Source organism: Amblyomma americanum, chromosome 6, assembly GCF_052857255.1.
Source record: "Amblyomma americanum isolate KBUSLIRL-KWMA chromosome 6, ASM5285725v1, whole genome shotgun sequence".
Taxonomy (NCBI): domain Eukaryota; kingdom Metazoa; phylum Arthropoda; class Arachnida; order Ixodida; family Ixodidae; genus Amblyomma; species Amblyomma americanum.
Genome location: NC_135502.1, coordinates 180270255 through 180295967, shown reverse-complemented (window position 1 = coordinate 180295967; position 25713 = coordinate 180270255). Strand labels below are relative to the sequence as shown.

General features: G+C 46.2%; 1 long non-coding RNA gene and 1 pseudogene across 1 annotated transcript; both read right to left on the bottom strand.

Moving 5' to 3' along the window:
* Positions 1-4298: 4298 nt before the first annotated feature.
* On the bottom strand, positions 4299-15957 carry LOC144095620 (uncharacterized; annotated as a pseudogene).
* On the bottom strand, positions 13695-14019 carry LOC144095063 (uncharacterized). The gene is made up of 3 exons (XR_013306690.1): positions 13947-14019; positions 13837-13896; positions 13695-13775 (listed from the first exon to the last, which is right to left on the bottom strand). It is a non-coding gene; the product is annotated as an uncharacterized LOC144095063 (long non-coding RNA).
* Positions 15958-25713: the final 9756 nt, after the last annotated feature.

Sequence of the window (25713 nt, the reverse complement as noted above, 5' to 3'; positions counted from 1 at the left end):
AATGTTGGGGTTGGCTTTCCATAGGCTTCCTCCTTCCTCAGTGGGCCTGAAAACTACAGGAACACCGGTAGCTCTCTTTTTCTTGTACGATACAACTGTAAATGATGCTTGGTCCATGTCCTCTGGATGGTCGGTCAGAGGCTCGTTGCTGGCTTGGTCGTCGCGCAGTCTCTTGTTTGGCGAGGCCTGGTCTGTAGCCGCAACTACGGGGGCCGCTGGACCCGCCGCTGGCGCTGCTGCCATCAGTGCAGCATGGAGTTCAGCTGGTGGTGATGTTCCGTGTCGGCATTGATACGGCGCACAGCGCCGAGGAGGTCGCTTGACGTGCTTTTGCCGGCGGCCAGGGACCCCCAGGTCGTCGCACGTCGAGGACACACGCCAAAAAGACTGGAAAACCTCTGAAGTGAGAAAATAAAGCCGAAAATTACGGACCGGTGTCAGACAGCCGGCCCACTAATCGCCGTCTTCTTCTTCTTCTCCATAGCGTGTGTCCTGTCTCTTACTCTTACTGTAGCTCTATGTCGGGAACTAGTGGCGCTACAGTCGAGCTTTTCTACATCGTCTGATGTCGCGGGAGTTTCGCTCGCTGCAGTTACGACAGGCTAGTCAGATTTTGAAGCTGGTTTTTCGTGTGATGGTGCTGTCAGTGCTGTGAAAACGTGTTTTTGGGGAAATATGTGCACTTGGTGACTTCAAGCGAGAGGTAAACATGCCATCCTGCTTTGCTCCCGGCTTCACAAGTGGCAATGGAAACGATGCCACTGGTCATCATTTTTTCAAACCGCCTCGCGATGAAAGCGAATTTAAAAGGTGGGAGCAGATGTTGCATCGCAAGGATAGACGGCTCTCACACGTATAAGATATGTAAGCGTCATTTTGAGCATGAAGATATTATCAGGGAGCACAAGCACGTTGTGAACGGGCGAGAGGTCCGAATTCCCTGTGGGAACTGGGCGCTAGTGCCCGGTGCCGTCCCTCGACTCTTTCTCGGCCTTCCAGACCGATTCTCAAAGCCAAAAATTGTGAAATACAGCCGAAAGTCACCAAAAACGCGTGCTGTCATGCAGACTGATAAGTGTGAAGCTCCTTGCAGCGACAGTACGTCCTCCTTAGGCGAGCCTTGAGTAGGGGCAGAAAGCTAGCGGCAATTAAGCCGTCTAGTGATTCCCAAGGCTGTTGTTGAAGATGTTAGCTGCTTCGTGAACGGCTACAACAAGCTGCACAAGCAGCTGTTCAAAGTTGTAGCTTCTGTCATTGACCTTGAAAACGTTCTGATGGAAACAGGTGGCTTAAATACCTGTGCAAAGGTAAATACAAACCTTGATGAACAGCCGACGAAGTTGGAAGCTGCTCATCACAAACACTGTTATGTTTCTTCGAAGCAGCTAATCTGTGCGCGTTGCTTGCGTTTGCGAAGGCAGTTGAACGCGAGGAAGAAAACGGCAGCACCTATAAGAAGGGAAGCTTGTCGAGCAACTGCCACGCGGGAGAAAAAACAGAGCGAGGTCGTGGCAATGAAAGCAGCGCTCTCAAATGTTACAGATCAAGGAATTGAATGAGCACTGGTTGGTCTCCCACCTTTGCAGCGCCTGGCGTTCATGACATCATTAAAACAGCTAAAAATCAAAGTCAGCATGTGGCATGCGCTACAATGCTGAGTGGTTGTTAAACTGTATAATGCTGAGGATAGCCAGCCCGTGACCTTATGCAGGCTTATTTATGACATGAAGATGATGCCTCTGCCCTCTATGAGTCGTCTAACTCAAGTCATTAAAGGCATACAGTGCAAGTAAATTTGGTTTCAACTCCATTTCTTTAGAAGCTATAGAAAAGCAGTTAGGTGGGAGAATGGGTGGCCAGGGATTTGGCACCCTGGTACTAGATGAAATAAAACTGCGCCAGGCGTACAGCTTCAGCAAGTTGTGGAAATATGGGGGGACAGCCTTCCGCCCCTACCCGCACTCCCACTCCGCGGATGCAGCGTTCCCGCTCGCTAGCCGCGGATGGGGTTCGTGCTCAAGGGACAAAGGGAAGGGACGACACAGCGTTAACACTCATATGCTATTTATTACACTTACAATTAATACACAGAGCGGGCCAGCTAGCTACAAAACATCAACGAGGCATTCCTCGGAAGTCGAAGGCAATGTAAGAAGGACTTCCGACTTACCGGCTGGGACAGGGGCGCGACTTCGGAAGTATCGGCGGCGAACATTTGTATGCGCCGACAATGGCGGCCGGGTTTTCACGCGTGCGCGCCGCATTCTTGGGGCAAAGTCGTTCCCTAGCATTTGCTGAGGAAGGCGACCAGAGCGCGCGTTTCCTGCACTCGCTTCGCTGCCTGGAACCAGAAGACCAACGGCAAGGCACAACGGATCCCCGTGCGCCTGCCGCGGAAGGTGTCGAGAGCGTGCAGCTACAACCGCTCGTGACGCTGGCCGGATACCGAAGAGACACGCTCCGGTCCCGCAGAATTCCGCGTAACCTACGAAGTGGCGCTTCCGTCGCCGTTCCCTTTCCCCCATGAGGAAGACTTCCCTCCTCGCCCAGCCGGGGGCTGTCCGTCCCGACGGCCGACGATGACGATGGGCCGCATCGAAATGAAGGGGAGAAACAGGTTCTCCACAAAGTCGACATATAAGATTGACGGCCTTGTCGATTACGGTGACATTTCAGAAGGAAGCACAGAGCTTGCGGACCATGCTCTTGTTCTTATGTTTGTGCCTGTGCTTGAAAACTGGGTGCAGCCTATAGCGATCGACCTTTGCCACGAAAGGATCTGCACCTGGGAACATCTTGGCGCAGCTTGTGTTGGAGGCAGTTATCCAACTGCGCAAGTATGGCGCGACTGTCATATCGGTGGTCAGCGATGTGGTGCTGGAAATAATCGTTAAATGTGGCAGCACATGGGAATCAGTGGCAACATTGCCTCCCCTTGTCATCGATTCAACATCCTTGTCTACCTGAGGGGAAGTACCTTCATTTTATGTGTGACATTCCTCACGTCGTCAAATGTGTGCGGAACCATCTCCTCAAGCACAGATATGGCCAGGTATGCATGAAGTACCACACTGCCATTAATGATACGTCGTCTGAAGTAGAGAAGCCAATTTTTTTGGTTGAATGATTTTTTTTTAATTCGAAATGGTGCGCAAGACACTAGCATACATGAGCCATGACATGGCATTCACTTACGCCAGCTCAACAATCTGATTGTTTTTCTTTTCTCTTATGCTGTTTCGGTTTCGATTCTCACAGCAGAACAAGCAGACGATTTGAGGTCACGTGAGCCATGCAAAAGCTGCGATATAATCGCTGCTTATTCATTTTTGGGGATTACAACCCTTGAGGAGGCTTGCGTAAAAGTGCATGTGAATTAATAGACGAAGTTAACGATCATACTGCAGTTTTCTATGCCTGGACCTCAACGCATCTGTTACGTCAAAGCCGCCATTGGGCTGTTGAAAACAAAAACCGAAACAGTATCTTGTTGGCGCAATCCACGCGGCTGTCCATGTTTTCTAATGTGCAGCATATGCAGCACATCATACCAAACAAGTAACTCACGAATAAAATTTGGGGCCACTGCTCTCTTAAGCTAATGAGACGAAAATCTGTTTTTTCGACTTATTTCTTCAGCTGTACTTCCAGGCTGGAAACTAATATGTTGACTTCAGTCACTATCAACTGCTCTTCGAGACGGAGAGGAAGAAACACCTGAAGGTTGACTATAAATTGACGGCAGCTCATGTGCAACCGACAAACCTCCATAGAATGAACGTGCGGCTTGCTGTGCAGGTTAGCTACACGGGGAACATACACAAAGATTTATAAATTTCAACGCGTTCAGTTTTGGGAGTGGTGTTATCAAACACTACTTTCCCTGCAGCTCTTCAGTCGGAGCACTGCCATTGGCCTACAGGTCTACAGGGCCGAGGGTGTTGAAGTACTCGTTCACACTGAGGGAACAGAGTCGTTCACGACAAGAATGAACGATCTTTTCGATGCACTGAACACAAACACCCCGTGGAAGCGATCCGAGGGAACTCGCCGATGATTCGGGTACTTTTCCTTAATGTAATATCAGTTAGAGCGCTCTGAGTGGCTTTTCATTGTGATATACACTTTTGATTCTCAAGGGTTTGACTCAGTAATCACAGTATTCTTCGGGCAGGTCATCAAGGACATCCTCCATCTACTTGATGAAACAGAGCACAACCACCAACATCGAAGCATGCTCCTATCTGCTTCACAGCAAACGACAGAATTCTCTACAAGTCACCTAATTGCGGTCGCCTTTAGACACAGTTGATGAGCTGCACAAAGCAGGTGTGCGTTATTTGCTGACTGCGAAGCTGAACCAAGATCCCTTGAAGGTGACACGTACGCGTGCATAATGATGAAATGGTGAACATAGCTCAATTTTCTTGAAGTAGCAGAGTAAAACCTAATATGTACTGGAACTCCCTTCGACGTTCTGCGGACGTTCTGAACGTCCGCAAGACGTCCACAGGAGTTTTAATGTTCACTGGGTAAGCGGCAGCCTGTTCTAAAGAGCTCAATTTTCTTGAAGTAGCAGCGTATAAGCGGCAGCCTGTTCTAAAGAAAAAAAATTTAGTTGTAAACGGGTGCAATTACTAACAAACTTTTCGCCTGCTTTCTAGCTTACTTTTTTTTAGAGATTCTTTGGCATTGTTCGCTCTTTTCACGCCGATGATGATCATCCCACGATCATACAGTTCAGCCAGATTTATAGGCTTCTGTGCCTGTTCACTCCTGTGAAGAATGCGGTGAAAGGGAACTGTTCTGAATCCGCTGAAAGTGTCCTCGTGTCGCTGCATGACAGCCTCGGAGAAAATGCAAAGGCTGCTGCGGAGCTCAGGAATGCTGTGTAAGAAAAGTTGTGCAAGAAGCTTCTTAGCACCAGCTATCTTTCGGGTGAAAGTGATGACGTGGGCGACAATGGACATGAAAGAGCCAGACTAGAAGAAAGGGTTGTCTACTACTTAGCAGGATATGTGCAAAAAAAGATAAATAAGGCAATGCATTGCAAGGATTGCCAGGTCACGGTGACGGCTGCTCCTGAACACGCCAGCCCAAGTGATGTTGTCCAGGGGCACTTGACTGACCTGGGGTCGTTCAAGCCAGGATGCCTTCGCGAGCCGTCGCTAAGGCTGAACACAGTGATAAAGAAGATGGAGAGCATTTTTCACAAAGCCCTTGAAAAATGCGTTGTACTTGGTTACCTGTTCTGGGAGGTACTAGACAGGCTTGAAGAGTCCTCTGTGCCTGCAGTCGATGTGATGTTAACTGCAGAGAAGTCACTGCTAAAGTGATCAAGTTTTACGTTATCATGAGGATGCACTATTGTTTCCTGGAAAATGAACTCTGAAATGTTGGTACCTACCCAAGTGTAGTCAGCGAGAAAGAGAGCAAAATTGCTTTAAGCTCCCATAAATGGAACGCTTTTTGCAGCAAGACGTGTTTTTTTTCTTTTTCAATGGAAGCGTTAGACATTTAAAATAAATTTCTCCTCAAGAGCCCGATAAATTAGTTGTTTTTAAAAATGGCGCAGTTCAGCCAACAAAGCGGCGTAAAAGAACTGTGCAATAAAATATTTAGACAAGTTTTCCTTTCCTTGTTCATATGAAGTTCAATTATTCGAACCTAATGAACACAAGAAACTGAAGATTCTTTCGCTGCACAGATTTTTTTTAAGCGATGTTTATTGCCTCAGGGCATAAAAACTATGAAGTGAGAGATGGGTAAGATGCTTAAATGAATGAAAAAAAGTTAAGCTGATCTGATGAAATCAAGATTCGGCCGCACGGTGTATGATAGGGCGTTCAGAACAGCTAGAGCTCAATACGTGCGGACTTAAACAGGTTTGTCGTAGATTCTGATTGGTGTGCAGTGCTATAACCGCAAAATCACACACACACACACACACACACACACACACACACACACACACACACACACACACACACACACACACACACACACACACACACACACACACACACACACACACACACACACACACACACACACACGCACACACACACACGCACACACACACACACACACACACACACACACACACACACACACACACACACACACACACACACACACACACACACACACACACACATATATATATATATATATATATATATATATATATATATATATATATATATATATATATATATATATATCTTGATGCCATAGGTAGTATAAGAGGGCTCTCGCACAGTTTCTGCCCTCACCGTTAGATGACGTTCTACGTCACAGTTGCGGTATTACAGGACGTGCTACGTCCACCGCTATGGACGAGGGTGGCGCTGGTGAACACTCTCAAGGTTCGCTTACACGCAAAACATAAATACCCACGAAAGCAGCAGATTGGACAGCCGTCGCCGTAGCTCAGTTGGTAAGAGCACCGGACGCGATATTCGGAGGTCGTGGGTTCGGATCCCACCGGCGGCATGGTTGTTTTTTCTGCTGGTTTATAAGTAATTTTCTTTAAAACCAATTGATTGGCATTAAAATTAATAAAAAAAAATAGAAAACATTCCCCTATGCACCTTAGTTTCGTTGACTGTTGGCTTCCTTAATATGTTTGATAAACGAGCCCCTTATTTCACTTGCCTTGTCTGCTAATAGCTTAACGGGGGTCTCGGTTCTGGCAGTCTTGATGCCATAGGTAGTATAAGAGGGCTCTCGCACAGTTTCTGCCCTCACCGTTAGATGACGTTCTACGTCACAGTTGCGGTATTACAGGACGTGCTACGTCCACCGCTATGGACGAGGGTGGCGCTGGTGAACACTCTCAAGGTTCGCTTACACGCAAAACATAAATACCCACGAAAGCAGCAGATTGGACAGCCGTCGCCGTAGCTCGGTTGGTAAGAGCACCGGACGCGATATTCGGAGGTCGTGGGTTCGGATCCCACCGGCGGCATGGTTGTTTTTTCTGCTGGTTTATAAGTAATTTTCTTTAAAACCAATTGATTGGCATTAAAATTAATAAAAAAATAGAAAACATTCCCCTATGCACCTTAGTTTCGTTGACTGTTGGCTTCCTTAATATGTTTGATAAACGAGCCCCTTATTTCACTTGCCTTGTCTGCTAATAGCTTAACGGGGGTCTCGGTTCTGGCAGTCTTGATGCCATAGGTAGTATAAGAGGGCTCTCGCACAGTTTCTGCCCTCACCGTTAGATGACGTTCTACGTCACAGTTGCGGTATTACAGGACGTGCTACGTCCACCGCTATGGACGAGGGTGGCGCTGGTGAACACTCTCAAGGTTCGCTTACACGCAAAACATAAATACCCACGAAAGCAGCAGATTGGACAGCCGTCGCCGTAGCTCAGTTGGTAAGAGCACCGGACGCGATATTCGGAGGTCGTGGGTTCGGATCCCACCGGCGGCATGGTTGTTTTTTCTGCTGGTTTATAAGTAATTTTCTTTAAAACCAATTGATTGGCATTAAAATTAATAAAAAAAAAAATAGAAAACATTCCCCTATGCACCTTAGTTTCGTTGACTGTTGGCTTCCTTAATATGTTTGATAAACGAGCCCCTTATTTCACTTGCCTTGTCTGCTAATATATATATATATATATATATATATATATATATATATATATATATATATATATATATATATATATATATATATATATATATATATATACATATATATATATATATATATATATATATATATATATATATATATATATATATATATATATATATATATATATATATATATATATATAGTAACACCCGAGAAGGTTGGGACCATAGAGAGCTGCGAAGCGCGCCGCGTCTAGTGGCTCGTTCAAATATCGTTCGTCCCAACCCCAGTGATTGTACCCTTGTGCCCTCCAAGCGGAACAGCTTTTTGCCACATATCAACAGCAGTTATGCAATATTCTTGACTGCTCACGCCGGAAAAAAAATAATTTATCTGCAGGTATGGGCGCGGCGCCGCCCGTCTTTACGAGGGTGTAGCGGACGGCGCGCGAGATGTGTTGAAAAGCGCGACTGCAGCGCCGTTAGTTCCAGCGACGTCCGCGACAGGCACGCCAGCAAGTGGCGACTATACGGAGCTGCGAAACTGAAACTGTCTAAGAACGTTGCTCGCAGGCATAGTTGCTTACTTTTAACTAGAGGGAAAGCTGGCGGCGCTGCACGTCAGCCACCATGGGCGCTCAAAGCATTATGGGGCTAAAGCCCCTTGATAACAGGAAAGTAGCGACACTCTCCGCGCCGCGCTTTCCTCGATTCTCCTCGCGCGGCGGCTGCGAGTTCTGCGCACGACACGCTTTTTCTCCTTGGCGCTCGCCGGTCGGCCGCAGCAGTGAGTAAAGCGAGTGTTTTTGGGCCAGGTCTGATCTCCAGGAGTGCGCAAAATATTTGAAAAATTGCGAGAAAAGCATTCAGAATGCCCAAAGTAACGTTCATGAAGAGATCGGTTTCTTCTTAGAACTGTTTGAATGGGGAATACTGATGTAAACAAAGCTTTCAGGCGAGTTCTGCACTGCAGACGCTTTTTAAGTAACATGATAAGGTGTTTTACTTTGTGCACGTGATCTAGCACTGCCTCCGACTTTGTCTGTGTTTGTTTTTTTAGGGCGTGAACTCTGTCACCACGGTAAAACTTCGGAAAACGACCTAGGCTGGTGTTTTGAACTTCAAGATCACAGGTCAAAGCGGGACATGGTCTATTTCGCTACTGCCAAGCTATCTGTCTAAGCATAGTATATGTCACGTGATCAACCGTTAGTTTAGATAACTGGTTACTTATACACTTATTCTGACCAATTACCAAGCCAAATTAATTGATATTTAGTAAATTACAATTAAAACCCAAATTTGCGCTGCAGCATCGAGTCATATATCGTTGGAAACCTTAGGCCAAGTGTAGTGGCACTGTGCTGGTTAGCGATCCGCATTAATCTGCGTTAATTAGTTAATTTTGTATTAAACCAAACTTTAAGCTATACGATCAAGTCATATACCGTTGAAAAGCTTAAAATGAATGCAAATGCTCTGAATCAGTTAGCGATCCCTATCAATTAGCGTTACTTAGCTATATGCAATCAAAACTACCCTTGACATTATAGCATCGAGTCATATACCTTTCGAAAGCTTCGGTTGAATGCAAATGAGCTGCACAAGTTATCGACCCGAATTAATTAGTGATAATTATTTAAATGCAGTTAAATCCAAACTTTCCACTATAGATGGAAAACTAAGGGCAAGTGTAAACGCATTATGCTAGCTAGCCAAACTTAAATATAAACTTCACAACAACACAGCTAAAACACTAAGTTTAACATGAACTGCTTCGAAATGTTTCTCTTGGCTTGTGCATACTTCCATGCAGCAGGTCTTATTTAGCGTGCACCCGCTTACAATAAATAAGTCTTGAGTGCATCTTCCGTCCATATGTTTGTCTCATCAGTGTGAAAGTGGTTTTTTCACTCTAGTCTGTTCACTGAATAAAGCAGTTGCGCACTTTCAATGCGCTCAAGGAGCGCGGACAACCATTCATCGACCGCAATTCATCGAAAATTATTAGGAACTAGTGTCAAGGAAGCTTAAGAATATACCTATGAGAGAATGCATTCTATATCTATGGGCAAGATAAACGCCTCTCGATAATGTAATATTATACTTGACGCCAAAATTTCGTTCCAGTATGTAGTAGGGGATATAAAGTTGGTATTTTGATTAGGCATCACAAAAAATGTATCATTAAAAAAATGAGAGCATGGTCAGCAGGATGATTTATTTTCGCGCACGCACAAGAACGTCGATTGACAAGATACACGTAACAGACGGGAGTATCACATAATATTCAGCATCTACTCTAGTACAGAAATGTGCTATGCAGTATCGATGACAGTTGAGAAAAAACATGCTCATGGAAATACAACAGTGGTGTATGTCATAGCTCAAATCAACATCACTTTGTACATGTATACAGCAATTTCATGCAAATCAAAGTTGACGGACAATAGGATCTTACGCTAAAAGCGTGTCTGTTAAAAACTGCGGAATTGTTTTTACAAAGGCGACGCTGCAGGAGCAAGAACTAGCACGTTTTTAGTCCAGACGCTATTTGCAGAGAAGATGCAATGCGCGGATGCTTTGGTGATTCGTTACGTTCTGGCCTCGCTTGCAAAATAACCTAAAAACGAAGCAGCAAACAACCCTCGAAGGAAGCCTTCCAACCAACGGCGTCAACCATTTGTTATGACGTCGTGGTTAATCCCCTAACGTGACATCGCATGTGGCTGGTAGGTTTCTGTGTGAAAAAGGATTAACCGCGCCGCTATGGTAATGTGTCGATGTCATTTGCCGAAGGGTCTCCTTCTGGTTTCTTTTTTGAGCTCTATCTGACTCTAGCAGATAAAACGCGCAAGTGATACTTAGAAAATAGCAGTATATCTGCAGTGAATATTGGTAACCTTGGCTTCATACACCCCGCAAAAGTCTGCCTTAACCAATATCAGTGGGTAGCGACTGTGGCGTTTGGCTTTTACGCTCTCTCCTAAGGCTCAGGTTACGTACAAAACTTTACAGATGCAGTTGCATCCCATTTACGTCTTGCGCAACTGCTTACTGCCACCTCACCTGATGGTTGACACTGCGGCACGCATGCCAATACTCTTGCTGGCGCATCTCGCACTTTCAGCCACAGAACATCTTTTTGACGCTTCAGTTTTCACAAGAATCTGCATTCGAAGATTGCAGAATATCTGAACAATATTAGGAATCACGTTGTGACAAGAAGGAAAGCATGTTTGCCCTTAAATGTTTCGAGTAACGCTTTGCTGCACCTCGGCCACATTTACAGAATTATGTATCAGCGCTTCTTTATTGTTGCGGAAGAAGTTTTCAGCAACTTTGATGACCTCAATCACGCCTTGAGACGGAGTAGTCAGAGACTAACGGTGCTCAGAGAGATTTTTGAATTCTATCAACCTTGAAGGTATGTCATTATCAACCAGTGAATTATGACAATATTCACACTGTATCCGCTTTGTCAGCCTGGAGACAACGTAACCCGCGAGGTAGGCAATCGATTCCTCTACTTCAGAACTTAAATCTACAAGGTCTTCTGGGGCTTGAATGTTGCTTGTCGTGATTTTTGCCTCACTTGTGTCCCGCAAATTCATCAACAAATAGCCCTCCTCTTCAGCAGAATAGCTACCATGCTTGCTGGGCTTGAGGAATTGCGCTAGAGTTGCGCTCCTCAAGCTGCATTTAAATTCATACAGTCGCGGGACAGGATTTTTCGCATTCAGGGTGGAAAACAAATTTTCGAGCCCATCTTGGCTTAATCTGCTTAGGAAGACGTACTGAAAGTTTTATTTGCTTGGAAGAACATCTTGGACTTCCAGAGATGTTCTTGTGGCTAAAATGATGCCTGTTTGTACAGGCTTCCAAACCGCTTTGTTTTGGTTGCCAATAAGAATTTTAGAGAACATTTCGGCTGTCGCATGCAAAAATGCTACACTGTCATGATAAGCCTCCTCAACCGCATGGCTGAAAGCGAGGTTTGTCGTTCGTGAGGTCATCAGGCGAAACCACCTAAATACTGTTTCTATGAACCACGCGGTAGTACGCACATTTCTGGGAATTTTTGTCTTTTCCTCAAGCAGACGCAAACCAGAAGCCGTGTCGTTATGAAAAAGAGAAAAAGCCGGACCTACTTTCATTTTATCATAATGATTCGGGTCAAGAACAGACGCGTTCAAGTGCGCCGCGAGCTTGATGTCATCCTTTTCGTCATGCCTCACTAGGGCCTTTATAAACTCGACGTTCACGCAGTTTGTCGGCAAATCGTGTTTCTTCACAATTTCGTCGGGAAGGTAAATGAGCTGGCCTTTTGTCAAATGATTTCTTAAATTTTTCAACAAGTGTGGTACGTCAGCCATAAACCAAAGCTTTCTCTGTGGATCACAGGGGTGAGGGCAACTGGTTCGCGGCCTGCTGTGCTTTCCTACGGTGATTCCAAAGAACTTCCAAAGTACCTGATTCGCAGTGCCCATGTCAGAAACAACAACATGAATATTGATACCGATGGACTCGCAGGCGGTAATTAGGTCAACTACATGAGCTTTAAAGCTGGCAGTATAGATAGTGTTACCGGTCAGTTGATATCCGATGGTTTGCTTTCATCTGGTGGAAAGACCTCCCAGCATAAATACCAAAGCGTGTGTGGCTAAGCAGTTATCAGGAAGCGAACCATCGGACAAAGGCAGTGTGGGTGCGCCCAAAACTTCACAGCATGAATGATCATATACGAGACCCGACGTGATCTGCGTCTCGTCTACCATCAAAATGGCGTGGCGTTCCTCCGGCTTCATGAGATTCACCTGTAGAATGCAAATCGATGTTAGGAATTACTGAAAGTAAGCTCGCGATAGAATTAATGTGCTAAGTAAATATACAGATTTAAGACGCGCAGGAAACACCACTAAAAAAAAGCAGAAACGCAGACAAACATATATGTATAACTGTTCAGCATATTAGTTTCGTAGCAATGAAAAGAAAGGTAAAACCGTCAAAATCAACTACGCAAAGCGACCTGATACTAGGCAATTGAGCTCACAGTGTAACAGGCTTGGCATACGGTAACTATTTACCTTGATCTTGAGGGGTTCCAAAATATCAGTAAGAAGTCCGGGTCTAAACTTTGCATGTTCGATGTGCCTTTGCAGGGTTCGTTCTGAGGGCAAAGGGTAACCATATTCCCTTAGGCCACTGTAGCCCCGCGTTCCACATGCCAGCCGCAACCTCAGTGACTTCACAAGTGTGTCAGCTTCCCACCGCGATCCCTGATATGACAACCGCTCCAGTGACGACATCTGATCATCATTGAAAAGACGTTTGAGCTTTTTCTTCCGCTGTTCCTTTTGCGCCTCGCTCTTCAAGTATCTTTTTCTTGCAGCTTGTAATTTCCTATTTGTGTCCTCTTGATTGCGCTCCAATTCTGCTATTCGTTCCAAGAGTGCCTGGTGCGATGCTGAAAAAAAAAATTAGTATCTGCAATGTACGTGTAGTTCAAGCGTACACTGAAGAACGAGAAACATCGCGTGCGAATTTACAAACTGACGCGGAAAGCCCCTTTTTTGTGACTAAGTATGAAAGAAAGGTCTGTTGGTAGCAGAAACTGCGTTAGAGAGCACTGTATCGTTGGCTGCCGCAACATAATGCATAAAAGGGGCCATTTACCGTTGGGCAAAACCGCTTCGGGGCAAGGAACAGGTTTGTCACCGCAGTCTTGAGATGGTGCTGAAAGAGGAATTAAATAATTGTATAAGTACGCGGCCACTCTCACTGAGTTCATGTGTGCTTAAAGAAACAGCAGCTTACAGGAGGGTGCACTGGGAGAAGTGGTGGGCCCTATTGCCGACGCACTGCAACGCTGGGGCGGGCAAGCATGCGGTGGCCTCCTCCGCTGTGTAAAAGACCACAGTGTCAAAAATTCAACAACGAAGTAAATAAAATTTACCATTTACCATTGATGACAGCTGGTTCGTGGCTCGCACCAAGTTCTCCGCGGCAGTCTTTAGATGGTGCTGATGGAGAAATTAAACAGCTGTATGAGTACGCGGCCACTCACTGACTTGGTGTGTGCTTAAGGAGACAGCAGCTTACAGCAAGGTACACAAGGAGAAGTGGCGGGCCCTATTGCCGACGCACTGCAGTGATGGGTCAAGCATGCGGTGGCCTCCTCCGCTGTGTAAAAGACTGCAGTGTCAAAAATTCAACAACGAAATAAATAAAATGTATAATTTACCATTGATGAAAGCTGGTTCGTGGCTCGCACCAGGTTCGCCACGGCAGTCTTTAGATGGTGCTGATGGAGAAATTAAACAGCTGCATGAGCTTAAGGAGACAGCAGCTTACAGCAAGGTACACTAGGAGAAGTGGCGGGCCCTATTGCCGACGCACTGCAGTGATGGGTCAAGCATGCGGTGGCCTCCTCCGCTGTATAAAAGACTGCAGTGTCAAAAATTCAACAACGAAATAAATAAAATATATAATTTACCATTGATGAAAGCTGGTTCGTGGTTCGCACCAGGTTCGCCACGGCAGTCTTTAGATGGTGCTGATGGAGAAATTAAACAGCTGCATGAGCTTAAGGAGACAGCAGCTTACAGCAAGGTACACTAGGAGAAGTGGCGGGCCCTATTGCCGGCGCACTGCAGTGATGGGGCAAGCATGCGGTGGCCTCATGCGCAATGCAAAAGAGAGTAATTTCATTGAACGCAACAATAAAAAAAATTAAAGGGTGCACTTAAGTCTCCAACGTGCGGAAATGCAAGAGCATAACTGCCACATCATTAACTATCGCTATCCCTATTTATCACTATCTACTGTAATTCCGTCAAGTGATCTATCATAACCGTCATTATCAGTAACGAACACTATCACATCACTATCCGGGCCTATTACTATCATTTACTATTAATATCCGTAACAGTCACCATGATTAGCTATCACTATTCATGACCATCACTATATAATCTGATGCCGTCACGTGACCCACTGATATACCTCAATTTTCATTCAGTTACATTGTCAGTCTTATCTCTATTATGACATCTGACGAGTCATCTGTACATTTACTTAAATTTCTTATACTTTCTTGTTTTTTTTCATAAATGGAGATTGGAAAACAGCAAGCAACAAAAATAACTTACTGCTGTCAGCGGGAGGTTCATGTCTCTGTCGAGGAGGCTTCCTTGGCTTCGGGACAGGTCGGTGAGAGAAAATTGTCGGAACTGCGTTGGGCCTCAGCTTCTTTTTTTCCCAAGTTCGTGTAATATTCGTGGCTCAAACTGGTCTTCAGTGAAATGTAGCTAGAACATAGAGCGACGAGTTAACCACTCAGGCAAGATGAAAAAAAAATCTTCTTGCATACCATTGAAATAACTAATATGCTACAATGCTAAGAATTGTTTCTCGCAAAATGTTCCCCTATTTTTACGCCATAACCACAATCATTATTGATTGTGTAAGTTTCGTAAATAAAGCAAATTGGCGCGATGATTCCAGCAGCTTTTACATCGACGGGAAAAGGTCTCCCGCAGAAAAAGAAAACGCGGAATTGCGATTTTAGAGCTCCAGCTTTCAAAGCGAATGTTCCTGGCCAACGTTTAGTAGCCACGATCAAAGTGAAGCGTGTGTGATCATGTGAACACCCCCTGCACATTGGCCGTATCCCTGATAAAACCAAGCCATACCTGCTAACCCCCTCATGCGTGGAAGCATGGAAAGCCACATTCAAGAATTAAAAAAAAAACGCAGTGCGAACTCGCTGGCACTCATTACCCGCAATACCGCGGGTTTACTTGCCAATGAGATTTTCAGGGCCAGTATTAATTGTTCCTAAGTAACCTACGAACACTAGTACAAGCTGGAAAGACTAGCTCCTCGGCGAGCCACAATTTCGGTATTTAGTAAAGGAGGACAGGGATCCTAGCAAAATCGCGACTAATGCAATCAGGAGGCTGTACCTTCCCACATATCGTTGACAGCAGAAAGCAGACTATAGTGCCGTATTTCTGACTGTACAGAAGTCGACAACGTATGAAATGATGGAGCCTCACAGAATATTCAGCATGCTGCAGAGGACAACCTCTTTTTCATGGAACGAACAAGTTGCCGCAGCAAAAATATTGAGCAAAGAGGCAGAATAGAAAACGCAGCGTCAGGTGACGCGTTATTACGGGCAGTGAGAAAGGCGCCTTACCTCGTAAACAACGCTGTTCTTTGTAGGAATAAAGTTCTTTCGGCCAATATTGTGAAGCCACTGCTTCTTACGCAAGCCGTCACGCTTGCCTTGAGGTATCATGAATACCGCATAACCATCTTCAGGCCGCTTGCTGCAGTTGTACGCGCAACAGCACGGCATAGCGCTTGCACGTTGCAATAATCGCGTAATATTCGCTCGCCGAGCCTAGGAGAAAAATGGCGCGAAGGAAAAAGAAAAACACAAGCAAAACGCCGGGCCAATGCATTTTCATGGGCAACGGCAAGGAGACCAATCGTCGCGCAGGAAATGGGGCGGAGAGCCGGCCCTCAGGAAAGGGGAACGAAAGGGGCAAGGAGAAGGCGAGGAGGTCGCGCGGCGGCGGCAAAGTTCAATGGATGGCGGTACTTTCGTATTATCAAAGGGCTTTATATGGGGCGATCAGCTAATTGTATGCTCAACTATAGTAAAGTGTATTGGAAGCCTCTTCTAGTACACTTCAACTATAGTGCCTAGAATATACTCGCTAGTGTGCCGAGCGCCAGCGCTGCCCAACGGGAGAGGGTGGCGCCGTTTGCAATGAAAGCCCACCAATGGCGACAGAGGGCGCTGCTTGTCGAGAGGGTGCTAAAATCAAGAGCAGAGTAAAATTTCATAAGTCATGGCCAGGTGGCTTGAGCCACCGCCCGATTTAAAGGGTTCAGCCGTATCCATCCAACCATCCATCGTGCTGCCGCAGCAGACGACGCGGTTTTCTCGCTTCGGAAGGCAGCAACCTGGTCTTGTGCGTGCGTGGTTACCCTGCTTGTGAGCGTTTTTTTTTTTGAGCGAGGGGTTGTGTTTGTTTTCCTGTATGGCTGCTTGCACATACAAGTCAGCGCGTCCGCTCCTTCCTGTTGTTCTGTGGGAATTGTCGGTTTTGTGCGACGTTCCGTGCGCGCGTACGTGTATTCGTTCTGCGCGTTTTCGTCGTAATGTAAAATCATAGACTGAGCTCCCGATTTTTCTTTTCAAGTGCCCATCACTAAACGAGCCACATTCCATGGGACAAAAATATGTCAGAACCAAAGCGACCATGCAAAGAGACTTGCTTTCGAGTGCCGCTGTGTAAAGGCGGTTACCGCTCGAACAAGGAGCGTGTTTCCATATGTTTACTGCACCACCTGTTGCTACACGGATGGCACAATGGGACCGAAACTTCAAAAGAGAGCACAGAAGGCGTAGGCCGGCGAACTCACTCATGTGCCGACTCACTCAGGCTCATTTCAGATCACGATCTGAGCAGTGGAGTGAGTCTGGGTCACATTCAGATCATATTCTGAGCCGTGAGTGAGCCCGGACTCATGTGCATATCATGATCTGAGTTGTGAGTGAGTTCAGGTTCGCGTTCAGATCATGATGCGAATCGCGAATACGGGCTCACATTCAGATCATGATTTGAGCCGCGGTGAGAGTGGGACTCAGTGGGTCCTGTTCAGTCCTGTACTGAGTGGGCCTATCAAATCAAACAAGTCCTTGATATAAGGTTGAGCAATCCCATGATCCCAAGTAAATCCATGATGCCGGCTGGGCACGAGTTTGTAACGTTCATAAATGCGTTTACTGCGCACTCGCAACATTGAATAGCTTTTGGTCAAGATTATGATGTAGAGCAATTTTATTGTTTCGTGGTGCTGAGCTCTAGAACTTTGCTAAAACGCGAGAAAAGTTGATTAGTCGCCGCGCTTGGTCTCGTTGGATATTTGCTACAGCTTGCTGTATTGCGGTTGTCCTAGCAATTCGTTTGATGTTTTTTTTTAATTGGTTGCAGAACATATTTTGCGGCCTGAGTTTTTTAGCACCTGCGAGCGGCATCTACAGGCTTCTGAGCCTGGCCAGGCTAGCTGCATTTAAGAGGTCATCGCATCACCGTGTTTTTGGCATTTTAGGCGCGTACTTAGTGCTGTTGGGCGTAGAAACTATTCATCTGTCCTTTGTGCGAGTTTATAGAAGTCCTGAGTCAAGGGGAGCCTGGGTTAGCTATGAGTTGAAATGTGCAAGTGTGCCCGAAATAGTGATCCGCAGGTGAGTCGAAATAGAGATACACAGGTGAGTCCAAGTCGAAATGAGTGAGCTCAGATGAGTCATGAGTACAGATGAATGAGTGAATTAATCCATTTGCGCCGTGAGTTGAAATTAGTGAGTGAGCCTAGATGAGTCATGAGTCTGAGTGAGATGTGAATCTCTATGTGTGGTTGACTCCTCATGACTGGTGAATGAGTGAGCCTAAGTGAGTTATGAGCAGTTAGAGTGAGCCAGGCCTTCCATGAGTATGAGTTCGAGTGAGCCCACAGATTGGCGAAACATTTCTGAGTGAGTATTCGTGATTTTGCCGAGGTATGGAAAGCTGACACGAGCTGCTGTGGTTTGGAAGAAACATTTTTAGAGCAGTTTTATCAAGCGCATGTTCGACGTATCACCGTAAACGGAGCGTATTGGTGAATAATATTATTAATACTAATATTCCTCTACCACTAATTTTTTATTATTATCGTACCGTAACGCAAGATGATATACATTAAATGGAAATTTCAATTTGCCTGCCTATCGCAATGCATACGGGGAACGCTTAGTTCAATTTTCCGGCGCAATTAAAAGTCGGGAATACAGTGCTTATTATTTTGAAGCTTGCAGATAATTTTAAGGTGTGCTGCAAGCTTTTCTTTAGTAACAACCAGGAAGGGGCCTGACCTCCAATTTTTTTTTTTTTGGAACAGTTTGTTGACCTGTATGAACTTTTCTTTCCTGTTCCTGATTGGTCTGTTTTTTTATGTGTTACTTCAAGTGCGCATTTTGTTCCAAGTCATTCTTTATTACTGTTTGCGTTTCTTTTATTCTATTTCGTGAAAATGTTTGCTCATTACGGCTGTCTGGTGTATTTTATTTTATTTTTGCACTGGACCGTTTCACTAGCCGCATGGCTATCGGTTCAAATATATTTTATGTAATGCCATGCGCTTTGAAAATAAAGAATGCTTTGACTGACTTTGATATGTCACCATGCGCTGGCACGAGGGGAAGTCAGTATGCATTGTCAGGTAGCACATGGAATGTACAGTCTTGGTCAAAAGACTTAAGACCAAAGGCTTTTCGCTTCAGACGCTTAGCAGAGCCATTACATCACTATCAAAGACCCAATGACCTTGAAATGCTACCATGAGGTTTCTTTTTTTCTTCACAGAAGCTTCCTGTTTCACTTGTGTTTTAAATGGCCCGCTACATGGAGCATGCTAGGAACATTCATTTCGCTCTGCAGCTTAACGCTGTGGCGCTAAGATTTTTGACCAAGACTGTACATCACCCATAATCATGGGCTTGGCTGGGAGATTACAAAGGGACCAATAATTCAAAAAAGACGCGCAAAGAGAGTCCTTATGCTGTGAGACTATAAGGAATGTCAAATGATCGCGAAAGGCACGCACAAAAAAAAGTCGCTACGGTGTTCTAAAATAAGATTGACCCTTCTGAATGTCAAAAGGAACAGAAAGGAATAGGATCAATGTACAACGAGCACATACACTGTCAAATGATTGGGATACTATCAGAAATTTGATTATGCACTGGTGTAAAAGGAACTAATGGAATGGGCTAGGAAAATAGTACTGTCAGTGGGACGATGAAGACTGAAAGTATTGAGAAGGTCATACGACTAAGGAAAGACTTGCACACGTCAAGGAAGGTGAGAAGATGTTCGCAGGCTCGAATGATGTGCTGCCTTTGAACAAGAAAATGATTCTCTTTTATTGCAGGCACTTTAAGTCGTCTACAGCTATGTATTAGTACTTTGCGTTGCCTGTCATATGCAGGGCAGGCAAGGAGGTGACCGACTTTCTCAGATTCACTACATTGTGAACAGTTGGGGTCTGGCACTGAGCCATGACTGAATTTCTGAGACCTTGTCCAGATGCGACCAATTCTGAGGCGAAGTAGAAACGAGCGTCTTCGTTTGGTAAGGTTCGCCGGGAGGCACTTGGAGTGAAGACCTGTAGAGACATTTGAATAAGGATAAGATAGAACGTCGTTACGAAAACGTCGTTTGGGGAAGTAGAGAATTCTGGCTAGCTGCTAATGATACTTCAGGAGAAGCAGAGTGAGCCGATTTTGCCAGAGCGGCAACGTCTTGATTGGCTTGAGTTGCGGGTTGGGATCGAAGGAAGCTAGTGGAGGGCAATATCTATGCTGATGTCATCTAAAGCCATCAGATGAGCCTCAAGGAGAGCTGCGGCTGGAGAGGTATGTTTTGGCCCTTAGAGGCTCATGAAAGGAGCCTCGGAGTCTGTCAGGATGGAGACGGGACATTGAGGGCGGAGCTGTTGAATCAGATCAGCAGCAAGATGGAGAGTAACGATCTCTGACGCGGTTGAACTGGCTGGAAAGCCGAGCTTGCAGGTTCTAGATATCTTGAGCGAGAGAATGAGACAGGGAGCAGTTGCCTGTCCTGTCTGAGGTAAGACAGACCTGTCTAAAGAAATGAGGAGCCTGTTATCAAGTTCTTCGTGTAGTAGAGTGGCTGCGGCCTGTTGGAGGTGAGCCGCTGGGGTAAGGCGTTTATGAAGGTCTTCCAATGTTGTGCGCACGAGAAGAGGGCGGTGGGTGGGAGGAAGGGAAGAGATTATGCATGGTGGAGAAAAGCCTTCTTTGACAAAATCCTCAAATGCGGCACAGAGGATACCCATGCGAGATTACGTACGTGATGTAAGTCTTGAAAGGAATTATGAGCCTTCAGGAAGGCTGTGAGTGAATCCTCTTTGCAGAAATATATTGTTCCGGAAGGTATTACTATCAAGGTCCATAAAATATGTTCCGTTTGCCTTGCGCCTGTTTTGATGGAAGTTTTCAAAGCATATTTGATTTTATGACTCCGACTTTTTATTCCGGGCATGCTATATTAATCGTAAAACCACAGATGCTATATATCCGGGTGAAAACTTTTGAAGAAAATCGTTCCATTTTCCTGAGTCATGCAGATAACAAACTTTTTACTTAGTTTTTTTTTTATCGTCCGCTGCTAGTTGCAACGGGCTTAGTAGGCTCGCATCAGATCTGCGGTATCAAAGACAACAGTGTTCAAACCAATGTCTATATTGCAGGTTCGGTATTGGTGGCAGGATCAGGCGACTCTGGCCAAGTAGCTCTTATTCAGAGTGACTTTTGCGAAGGCATTTGACAGAATTCGTTACTATTTATTGTTTGCGCTGCTGAAGCACTCAGATATTGGTGATGCTTTGCTCACAGGTATAAGGTTGTGGTAAAGAAGTTATACACAAAGCTAATTGTTAACCACGTGCTATCCTAACTTACACCACTGAAATCACCTGCTCGCAAGGTTGTCACTTGTCGCCTTTGTTGTTTGCCCTATATCTTGAACACCTCTGCCCAAGTATTATCAACAGTGTAGCTATCCATGGTTTTAACCTGGCTCAATGTGTGTGTGTGTTCGGTGAAGATTTCAGCTATAGGCCGAGGACATCGCCACCTCTTCATCTGACAAAAATTGTATTTGATGGTTTACATTTGAGTGAACAGTTTTTCGAGGCATCAGATGCGGCTCTTAGTTGATACAATTCCAAGTGGTCGTGGATTCGCCATTGGGTGCGAGGACAAATAATTTTGATGCCGTAAGCTCGGAATGTGGAACCCTTCAGTATCTAGGGGTTTCTCTCTACAAAGTTTGCAACAGTGGAGCCTACTGGGATTCACAAAATAATATCCATGACGCGACAAAACCCAGGCTTGATGGACCGGGAACGCTAGCTTACGTCCAGCAAATTCTGCATTGTGCCAGGAAGAAGGTACAGGTAGTGCACAGAATACCTGTAACCTTTGTGTGGCGCTTTCAGTGATGATGATGGTGTCCTCAGGCTTAATGGAACACCCACGGCGGGGGATTGGCAATGGGGGGCCTATGCGTCGCGAAAAACTGTTTCTTACTCTAGAATTTGGTGGAATAGGCTTCGTTGAACACGCTGTTTTAAGCGTGTTCAACAAATGATCATTCAATCTGCTGCAAAATTTTCTTTCTTAAATTGCACACACCAACGTTGCTTGTCAATGTATGGCTTCCAGGGACGGAGGTTTTTGTAAATTGGACGGTGAATTGCTGCCTGTGTAATACTCAAGAGACCACAGATCATTGTTTTATTCCGTGCCTTGATGATTTGTTTCTCTTGGGCATATTACAGCGAACGCTTAAGAAGGAGATTGAAATAACGCCGTACAGTATCAGATTTCAGCCTGTTCAGGCTACTGTTGTCCCTTGTTAACTCTTTGTGCGCATGGGACTATTTAGTTTGTAAAGGTCCGTCTGATGGATCGCCACGCTGAATAACCATGATCATCGAAGTCAAGAGCAGTGCGAATTGTTGGCGGGAACTATATGCTGTGCTGGAAGAACCTAGCTGGCTGCCCTATCAGGATTCATGAGCTTGCCTCCCAGAATTTTGATGATGGTGATGAAGTGCTGCGGTGGTATGACAGGCTGTCATTATGAGTACGTTCGGCTTTATTGGCAGTTTTCCTTTTTAATCAAGAAAAAAAGTTCGGTGAAGGCCTTGTGGTGCTCATCAGTAGCAAGCGAAACTGATCTCTACGTGCCGCTGAAGGTTCGACTCCCTCTCGAGACCATAAGTATGGTAAGTTTTCCTACCCCCGCTTTCTCGGAGGCTTCAGAGACCAACGCCAGACGGATAGAAATCGCTGAAGGAGTGGTTGGGTGGGGGGGGGGGGGGGGGGGGCTCTAATGCTAATACATTGAAATAGTGCTTGTAAGCCAGCTAGCGTGTTTCTTCTTTGCAGATATTTCTAGTTCGGGCTAGTCGATAATCGTTCATGTTGACTGCGTGGCTCGAAGCACAAGAGGGCAGTCGTGCATCCCTGTCATCCATCCTCGCGTGCTTAAAGCCGCACAATCAATATTTTTCTCAGAGACGTCTGGTTAGCGAGGTTTTTACCCCTCATGAGTAGTCGCCAAGTCGGCCTAGGGTGAAGCAAGCAATCTTCTTTTGCTTTAGTTTTCTTCCTTTTGTTTGGTTGGCGTAAGCTCGCAACTTCACGCGGCGCCGGGAAGAAGACAAAGAGAGACCCAGCGACGTTATTTGACCGACGTCGTTGTTTCGGGCCAAAAGCTATGCCAAGGAAAAACCAAGAGGCACGGAAGGCGAAAACAGAGAAGAAACACAGAAGACAAGAAGAAAGTAAGCTGCTGTTATTCCGAAGTTTCCGATCCCCGCGGAGGGAGGGGTGCATGCTTACGGCGAAGTAGCACCGGCATTTAGCACGGTAAGCAATTATTTGCATGTGCTTCTAAGGCGGACCACCTGCATTTTGCAATTCCAGGTGAAATGATAGCAGTGTTTTATCGCTGCTGCAGGCAAAGATCGCGCCGATCAGCCTGCCTGTCTGCAAGGCTGACTTGGGACAGAGTATGGGGAGACGATGTAGTCTATTCAGCTGCTGGCTTGGAGAGGCAGCTTAGAGGAGAAACGAATGCGGCTGTCTGCTGCAGAGATACGAGACGCGAGAACAACAGCTCGAATGTGTTTCGAGTTTCTGTGACAGAGTTTTCAGACACTGAACAGAAATAGACCTATCAAGGCCCAGGTGTGTCTTCAGCGTCATATTGTCAAGCGTGAATGAGGGAGATCACAGATCACAAGAAACAGCGGCGGGCTTCTACGAACGTCTTGTCCACAACTCCAGATCGCTGTCACTTCCACTTCCTCTTTTTCAGGCGGCGCGTGCTTCAGATGAGCGCTAGGCGAACATGCGGTATGCACTGTGTCACTGGCTCTCTGGGAAAAAAGAGCATCGTCCCGATGCGTAGCCCGTGTGTTTAAAAAGTAAACAATGTGAAGCATGATGTGTGCGCGAAATCCCAGCTCTACCACTCGTAGCAAGGCTTGAGGCGGACAGCGTGTACCACCCCAGGGTGCAGGGATCGCCGAGACTTCTGAAAGCCGTCAGGAACGACCTCATAGTTGAGGTTTCCAATTGGCCTGATCACTTTGAATCGTCCAAAATATCGGCATAGGAGCTTTTCGCTAAGTCCGCGTCGGCGTATGGGAAAACGGACACACACACGGTCTCCCGATGTGTACCGAGCATCATGGCGTCGGAGGCTATAGCGTTGGTTATCTCGGCAATGTTGGTCGAGAATCCGCACTCTAGCCAGCTGAGAAGCTTCTTCGTCGAGGTGCATGAAGGTGTGAAGATCCGCATTCGGGTCGATGTCGTCCACATGCGGTAACGTGGCGTCCAGCATCGTGGTCACGTCGCTGCCGTAAACGAGACGGAACGGTGGCATGTTTGTCGTTTCCTGTACGGCCGTATTGTATGCGAAGGTGACGTATGGGAGCACTTCGCCCCATGTTCTGTGCTGAACGTCGACATATATTGAGAGCTTGTCAGATAGCGTTTTTTTCAATCGTTCGGTTCAACCGTTTGTTTGAGGGTGGTATAGGGATGTCGTCATTCGCTGGTTTGTATGGTTGTGGCGTAAAATCAGCTGTAGGAGGTCAGCCTTGAATGCTGTACCCCTGCCGGTGTTTAGGATCTCCGGTGCACCGCGACGTAAAACGATCTGATGGACGAAGAATTTTGCAACTTAGAGGACTGTGGCGCTTGGCAGAGCTGATGTTTTCACGTATCGTGTCAAATGGTCAGTTGCCACGATGACCCACTTGTTCCCCGAATGAAAAAGAGGGAATGGGCCCAGCATGTCCATCCCGATCTGCTGGAAAGGCCGCGATGGTGGTTCTATAGGCTTCAAAAATCCAGCTGGTTTTGTTGGGGGAACGTTACGACGCTGACAACCTCGGCACGTTCTGATGTAGTATGCAACGTCCGACTGAAGGCGGGTCCAGTAATACCTCTCTTTGATCCTTGCAAGTGTGCGGGCTATACCCAAATGTCCAGAAGTCGGTTCATCGTGTGAAGCTTGAAGGATTTCGTCTCGTAGACTCGCCGGCATGACAATAAGGTATTGCTGATTGCTTGCGGCGAAATTTTTCTTCATGAGGACAGTCGGGCTGGTATCGTTAAGAAACTTCATGCGGTGCTGAAGTTCCGGGCCCGCATATTGTTTTTCAGCGAGGCTCGTTGCACCGATCGCATTTAAGGTGATGTTTTTTTTAAACGATATTTATTGCCTCAGGACATAAAAACTATGAAGTGAGAGATGAGTAACATGGTTAAATAAATGAAAAAAAGGTGGGCTGATTTGATGAAATTAAGAAGTGAACGATGATGTGGACCCTGTATCCAGAAAATATAGGGATCCGGATGGTCCGGTGAGAGTCCCACTGCCGCCAGGTGCCGTATTCTCGTCGACTTCAGCGCCGGGCAGTCCCACAACAGGTGGTGGATATCCGCCTCACAGTCTCTGTTCTTGCAGACTGGACACCCTGGACGGGGATATAAATCTTTGAAATGCGGCCACTTGCATGTCACAGCTGGAGTTAGGTCAACCCCGACCCGTATCCTCCGAAGCGCAGCATCCTCTGCACGGGTAAGACCACGGGGGAGGGTTACCGCACACGGAGGGTTAGAGCACGTGTGCTGCGCCGGAGGTGTTCCTTTTTTGTTGAAAGGAGGGTGGTGTCATCCAGAGTGAGGACTCGAGGCAAAGACGAGGTTGGGGTCGAAAGGCGGGTCGCAGAATCTGCGCGGCTTTGTGCGCTCAGGAGGTCACGCGGGACCCACTCAATACGGATTTGCTGCGGGATGCGTGCCGCTAGACGATGGATGTCTTGGCAGATTTCTGGGTTGCGACAGACTCGTCGCAGTAGGCGTGTGACATGAAGGGCGTCGGTGCGAATGGCAATGCGGTCCGTGGGTAGCATGGGAACGGCGGCCACAGAGCAAAGTGTCTTTTGAACCGCA